Genomic DNA, 7,795 nt, shown 5'->3' on the forward strand with positions numbered 1-7,795 from the left:
AACAGGAACGGTGAGGAGGCGGAAAACGTCTATCACGCCAATGGGGCAAGATGCCTGGATGTCAGGGGAGTGAAGTGAAGGGACGGGACACCTGGGTTTGGGGCAGGGGAAGGGTTGAGAGATGGAGTGTGCAGAGGGTGCCTAATCTCAACTCGGAAGGAGATGATTGGGGGCTCTTATGGGAGAGCAAGAGTGTAGATCACCGTGACTGGAACCGAGGCTTTGCTGGGGGGTACTGGAGGAATAGAGTTGGGATTTTATCTATTTATCTATTTATTTATTATTTATTTATTTATTGAGACGGAGTTTCGCTCTGTTGCCCAGGCTGCAGCGCAGTGGCACGATCTCAGTTCACTGCAACCTCTGCCTCCCGGGTTCAAGCAATTCTCCCGCCTCAGCCTCCCCAGTAGCTGGAATTACAGGCGCCCACCACCACAGCCGGCTAATTTTTGTATTTTTCGAAGAGACGGGGTTTTTATCTTTGTATTTTAGTACAGATGGGGTTTTGGACTTTTAGTAGAGACGATGCCCCGTCTCTACTAAAAATCCAAAGCCCCATCTCTACTAAAACCCTGTCTCTACGAAAAATACAAAAATTAGCCAGGCTGGTGGCGGGCACCTGTAATCCCAGCTACTGGGGAGGCTGAGGCAGGAGAATGGCTTGAACCTGGGAGGCAGAGGTTGCAGTGAGCCGAGATTGTGCCATTGCATTCTAGCCTGGGCAACAAAAGACTAAAAAAAAAAAAAAAAAAAAATTGTAGGCTGGGCGCAGTGGCTCACACCAGTAATCCCAGCACTTTGGGAGGCCGAAGTGGGAGGATCCCTTGAGGCCAGGAGTTCAAGACCAACCTGGGCAAAACATAGCAAAACCCCATCTCTAGAAAAAAATAAAAAATTAGCCCGATGTCTTGGTGCACTGGTGTGGTGGTGCGCTCCTGTAGTTCCAGCTACTGGGGAGGCTAAGGTGGGAGGCTCACTTGAGTCCGGGAGTTTGAGCCTGCAGTAAGCCATGATTGTGCCACTGCATTCCAACCTGGGTGACAGAGCAAGACTTGCTCTCTAAAAAATAAATAAAAATTTTAAAATGAGTTGTAGAGAAACTAGGATTTAGGGGGTTATGTTGTGACAAGTAGGAGACACCATGTTTTTAAGTTGAGTTTTCAGTTTGTTGGACAGATTCAATTTTTAAAAAGAGCAAAGCCTGCTTTCCCCGGGCTCGGTGGCTCATGCCTGTAATCCCAACATTTTGGGAGGCTGAGGTGGGCAGATAACGTGGGCCCAGGAGTTTGAGACCAGCCTGGGCAGCGTGGCAAAACCCTGTCTCTACTAAAAATACAAAAAATGAACTGGGCGTGGTGGCTCGCATCTGTAGTCCCAGCTATGCAGGAGGCTGAGGTTGGAGAATGGCTTGAGCCCGAGAGGCAGAAGTTGCAGTGAGCTGAGATCAAGTCACTGGACTCCAGCCTGGGCCACTGCACTCCAGCCTGGGTGACAGAGTGAGTCCCCATCTCAGAAAAATGATAATAAACAACAATAAAAATACAAAATAAAAAAGACCAAAGCCCAGTTATAAGATAACCACAGAGACCAGCCTGGGCAACATGGCAAAACTCCATCTCTACCAAATATACAAAAAGTGAGCTGGGTGTGGTGGCTTGCGCCTATAGTCCCAGCTACTCGGGAGGCTGAGGTGGGAGGATGGCTTGAGCCCGAGAGGCGGAGGTTACGGTGAGCCGAGATCATGCCACTGCACTCCAGCCTGGGCCACTGCACTCCAGCTTGGGTGACAGAGTGAGTCCCCATCTCAAAAAATGACAATAAATAACAACAACAACAAAAAAGAACAAAGCCCAGTTATAACAGCGGAGTCAACATGTGAGGTGAGGAGAGGCTAAACTGGTAAGGAAACAGGGAGCTGGCAGTAAAGGAAGTTTGCTGGAGATTGACAATACTTGTTTACAGATTGGTTCTGGAATAACTGGAGATGACCAGACAACTCTGGACAACCACAGAGTGATTCAAACTGAAAATCACAGGGGTGTCTGAACTGGGAATGAGGCAGTAGAGTGGAAAAAGATGTGGATTTCTTTCTCTTTTTTTTTTTTTTTTTTGGAGACGGAGTCTTGCTCTGTCACTCAGGCTGGAGTGTAGTGGCGCGATCTCGGCTTACTGCAACCTCCGCCTCCCGGGTTCAAGCAATTCTCCTGCCTCAGCCTTCAGATTAGCTGGGATTACAGGCATGCGCCACCAAGCCTGGCTAACTTTTTTTGTGTGTGTGTTTTTAGTAGACACGGGGGTTTCACCATATTGGCCAGGCTGGTCTCAAACTCCTGACCTTGTGCTCCACCCACCTCAACCTCCCAAAGTGCTGGGATTACAGGTGTGAGCCACCGCGCCCGGCCCGAGGATTTATTTCATACTTCTTCTAAATGGGTTAAAGAGATGGGAGGGGGCTTCTAGCGGAACGTGTGGATGGGGCATTTGAAAATGTGTGACTGGGCCGGGCGCGGTGGCTCAAGCCTGTAATCCCAGCACTTTGGGAGGCCGAGACGGGCGGATCACGAGGTCAGGAGATCGAGACCATCCTGGCTAACAGGGTGAAACCCCGTCTCTATTAAGAAATACAAAAAACTAGCCGGGCGAGGTGGCGGGCGCCTGTAGTCCCAGCTACCCGGGAGGCTGAGGCCGGAGAATGGCGTGAACCCGGGAGGCGGAGCTTGCAGTGAGCTGAGATCCGGCCACTGCACTCCAGCCTGGGTGACAGAGCGAGACTCCGTCTCAAAAAAAAAAAAAAAAAAAAAAAAAAAAAAGAAAATGTGTGACTGGATTTGAAATGAGATGTCAGAGCTTCAGACAGCGTTCTGGTATTTATTCTTAGGAGATAAAAGTGGTAAGAGTGACTGGATGTGGTGGCTCACACCTGTAATCCCAGTATTTTGGGAGGCCAAGGCAGGAGGATTGTTTGAGCCCAGGAGTTTAAGACCAGCCTAGGCAGCACAGAAAGACTCAGTCTCTACAAAAATAAAAAATAAGAACTTTGGGAGGGCCAGGCATGGTGGCTCACGCCTGTAATCCCAGCACTTTGGGAGGCCGAAGTGGGAGGATCGCTTGCATCCAGGAGCTTGAGACCAGCCTGGGCAACATGGTGAAATCCTGTCTATACAAAAAATACAAAGATTAGCTGGGCGTGGTGGCACATACCTGTAGTACCAGCTGCTTGGGAGGTTGAGGCAGGAGGATCAGTGAACTGTGATCACACCACTGCACTTTAGCCTGGGCAACAGACTCTGTCTCAAAAAACACACACAAATTTCTTGGCCTTAAGCGATCCTCCCACCTTGGACTCCCAAAGTGTTGTATTACAGGCATGAGCCGCTGCGCCCAGCCATCCTTTGTTTTTGTTTTTTTTTTTTTTTTTTTTTTTGAGACGGAGTCTCGCTCTGTCACCCAGGCTGGAGTGCAGTGGCCGGATCTCAGCTCACTGCAAGCTCCGCCTCCCGGGTTCACGCCATTCTCCTGCCTCAGCCTCCCGAGTAGCTGGGACTACAGGCGCCCGCCGCCACGCCCGGCTAAGTTTTTCTATTTTTAGTAGAGACGGGGTTTCACCGTGTTAGCCAGGATGGTCTCGATCTCCTGACCTCGTGATCCGCCCGTCTCGGCCTCCCAAAGTGCTGGGATTACAGGCTTGAGCCACCGCGCCCGGCCTGTTTTTGTTTTTTGTTTTTTGTTTTTGAGACAGTCTTGCTCTGTTGCCCAGGCTGGAGTGCAATGGCGCCATCTCAGCTCACTGCAACCTCCACCTCCCCGGTTCAAGCAATTCTCCTCCCTCACCCTCCCAAGTAGCTGAGATTATAGGCGCCTACCACCATGCCCGGTTAATTTTTTGTACTTTTTTTTTTTTTTTTTTTTTTTTTTTGAGACGGAGTCTCACGCTGTCGCCCAGGTTGGAGTGCAGTGGCCCGATCTCGGCTCACTGCAAGCTCCGCCTCCTGGATTCACGCCATTCTCCTGCCTCAGCCTCCTGAGTAGCTGGGACTACAGCCGCCCGCCACCGCGCCCGGCTAGTTTTTTGTATTTTTAGTAGAGACGGGGTTTCACTGTGGTCTCGATCTCCTGACCTTGTGATCCGCCCGCCTTGGCCTCCCAAAGTGCTGGGATTACAGGCGTGAGCCACCGTGCCCGGCCAATTTTTTGTACTTTTAATAGAGATGGGGTTTTGCCATGTTGGCCAGGCTGGTCTCAAACTCCTGACTTCAGGTGATCCACTCACCTTGGCCTCCTAAAGTGCTGGGATTACAGGTGTGAGCCACCTCACCTGGCCAATGTATTTTTATTTTTATTTTTTGAGATGGAGTCTCACTCTGCCGCCCAGGCTAGAGGTGCAGTGGCGCAATCTCAACTCACTGCAAGCTCCACCTCCCGGGTTCACGCCATTCTCTTGCCTCAGCCTCCCGAGTAGCTGGGACTACAGGCGCCCGCCACCATGCCCAGCTAATTTTTTTTTTTTTTTTTTTTTGTATTTTTAGTAGAGATGGGGTTTCACGGTGTTAGTCAGGATGGTACTGATTTCCTGACCTCGTGATCCGCCCACCTCGGCCTCCCGAAGTGCTGGGATTACAGGCGTGAGCCCCCATGCCTGGCCTGGCCAATGTATTTTTAAAACAGGAAGTACAGCTCTATGTTAACCCCAGATCTCCACTCCTTGTCCTCCCGACAGCCCTGAAGCCAGTGAATCTACATGCCACATACCAGAAGGGGACCCTGATGGCAGCAGAGAACGCTCAGGACATCATGCTGCACTGGCGTTCCCACGACTGGCCCCTATGCTTGGCCCGTAAACCAGTGGCCTCCCTGCAGTCTGTGGCACGGGAGCTGAGGGGCCTGGCCAGGGGACCCCACATGGTGGTGGTGCTGGGCTTGGGTGCCCATTTTACCACCTTCCCTCCATCCATCTTTGTGCGATGACTGGCAGGGATCCAGGTGGCCATGGCAGCCCTGCTGGCCCGGGAAGCCGGCACGCTTCTGGGTCATCAAACTGGCCACCACCGGCTATAAGTCTGTGTGTGGCAGTGACTGGTTCACCCTCCTGGTGAACCAGCTCCTCCGAGCCGCCTTTGCTCGTCTCCCTGTGGCCTTTACAGATGACTGGGAAATGACCTCCAGCCTGGCCCTGCCAGACAGCATCCACCCAGGCCTGCTCATTGTCCACAACAAGGTGGACTTGCTCCTTTCTTTCATCTGCCCCACCTGAGTGCATCTGGGGGTCCCAGGGCTGTGCTGATGGGGAAGCCAGTGTGACCATTAAGCCTGGAAGCCTTTTCACTCAGCTATTGGGACCTCTTTTCCTACCTCTGCCTCATGAAGTCCATAAGATCTACCAGCATGAATTGGGATGTGGGGCTGGGGGCCGTGGCTCACACCTGTAATCCCAGCACTTTGGGAGGCCGAGGTGGGAGGACTGCTTGAGTCTGGGAGTTCGAGACCAGCCTGGGCAACACAGCAGGACCCCTTTCTACAAAAAAATAAAATTAGCCCAGCATGGTAGCATGTGCCTGTGGTCCCAGCTACTTGGGAGGCTGAGGCGAGAGGATTGCTTGAGCCCAGGAGGTTGAGGCTGCAGTGAGCTATGATTGCACTGCTGCACTTCAGTGTGGGTGAACTCTCAAAAAAAAAAAAAAAAAAAAAAAAGAATTGGGATATGGATGGTGGCAGGAAAGGTGAAGGGAGGGGGAAGCCTGATAGAGGTTTAGTTCCCACATGAAAAGCAGTGCTAAGATGAGGGTGGGGGACAGAGCCCACAGCTCTACACCAGCACATGTGACAACTGTCATTTTATGTTTGAGTTTCCATTTAGGGTATCAACAAGCCTTGCAAAGATATGAGATAGATGGCATTTCAGTTTATCAGAACCACCCTCTTGGAAAGGATGACTCTGTGTGTGTGTGTGTGTAAAATGTTTTATAGAGACTCTTAAGTGCTGATATGTAAAATGAAATATTTCTCCTAATTGTCAAAAGTAATATATGCTTCTTGTAGAAAATTTGAAAGGATACAAAAAAATTTAACAAAATAAAAATCACCTGGCTGGACATGGTGGCTCAAGCCTGTGTTCCCAGCATTTTGGGAAGCTGAGGCAGGTGAATCACTTGAGGTCAGGTGTTCAAGACCAGCCTGGCCAACATGGTAAAACCCCATCTCTACTAAAACTACAGAAAATTAGCTGGGTGTGGTGGCGTGTGCCTGTAATCCCAGCTACTCGGGAGGCTGAGGCAGGAGAATTGCTTGAGCCCGGGAGGCAGAGGTTGCAGTGAGCTGAGATCATGCCACTGCACACCAGCCTGGGTGACAGAGCAAGACTCTGTCTCAAAAAACAAACAAACAACAACAACAACAAAACATGCTGAGGATTGTAGAACCATATATTGCATGAGGATACCCAAATCTGAAGTCAGTCTGGGGACAAGGACCTCAGCCTCCTGAAGCATGGGAGTACATGGATGTCCCAACCTATAGCTGGGACTACAGGCACGTGCAACCAAGCCCAGCTATGTATTTATTTATTTATTTTGAGAAAGCGGGGTCTTGCTCTGTTGCGCAGGCTGGAGTGCAGTGGCACGATCTCCGCTCACTGCAACCTCCGCCTCCTGGGTTCAAATGGTTCTCCTGTCTCAACCTCCCAAGTAGCTGGGATTACAGGCACCTGCCACCACGCCCAGCTAGTGTGTGTGTGTGTGTGTGTGTATTTTTAGTAGAGACATGGTTTCACCATGTTGGCCAGGCTGGTCCGGAACTCCTGAACTCAAGTGATCTGCTCACCTCAGCCTCCCAAAGTGCTGGGATTGCAGGCGTGAGTCACTGTGCCAGCCTTTTTTTTTTTTAATTTTAGAAATAGGGTCTTGCTGTGTTGTCCAGACTGAAGTGGAGCGGTAAGATCACAACTCACTGTAGCCTGATCAAGTGAGCCTCCACCTCAGCTTCCTGAGTAGCTGAGACTACAGGCAGGCACCACCACACCTGGCTAATTTTTAAATTTTCTATAGAGATGAGGTCTCACTATGCTGCCTAGGCCGGTCTTGAACTCCTGGGCTTAAGTGATCCTCCCTCCTCAGCCTCCCAATGTGCTGGGATTATGGGCGTGAACCACCACATCCAGCCCTACCATGGGTCTTCTTGCCGCTCCAGTGAGTCAAGCTGTCTTGTCTCAGGGCTTTTATACCTGCTGTTCCTGAGCCTGGAATGACCTTCTCCCAGATCCACACATGGCTGGCTTTCTTCTCATTTGGTTTTCTGAACAAACATCATCTCCTCACGAAGACTTTTCCTGACACCCTAAATAAAAGAGCCCCCTCTCGGCCGGGCGCGGAGGCTCAAGCCTGTAATCTCAGCACTTTGGGAGGCCGAGACGGGTGGATCACGAGGTCATGAGATCAAGACCATCCTGGCTAATACGGCGAAACCCCGTCTCTACTAAAAAATACAAAAAACTGCCGGGCGCGGTGGCTCAAGCCTGTAATCCAAGCACTTTGGGAGGCCGAGACGGGCGGATCACGAGGTCAGGAGATCAAGACCATCCTGGCTAACACGGTGAAACCCCGTCTCTACTAAAAAATACACAAAAAAACTAGCTGGGCGAGGTGGCGGGCGCCTGTAGTCCCAGCTAATGTAGTCCTAGCTACTCGGGAGGCTGAGGCAGGAGAATGGCGTAAACCCGGGAGGCGGAGCTTGCAGTGAGCTGAGATCCGGCCACTGCACTCCAGCCTGGGTGACAGAGCGAGACTCCGTCTCAAAAAAAAAA

This window comes from Theropithecus gelada, chromosome 3 (assembly GCF_003255815.1).
Source record: "Theropithecus gelada isolate Dixy chromosome 3, Tgel_1.0, whole genome shotgun sequence".
NCBI classification, from domain to species: Eukaryota; Metazoa; Chordata; class Mammalia; order Primates; family Cercopithecidae; genus Theropithecus; species Theropithecus gelada.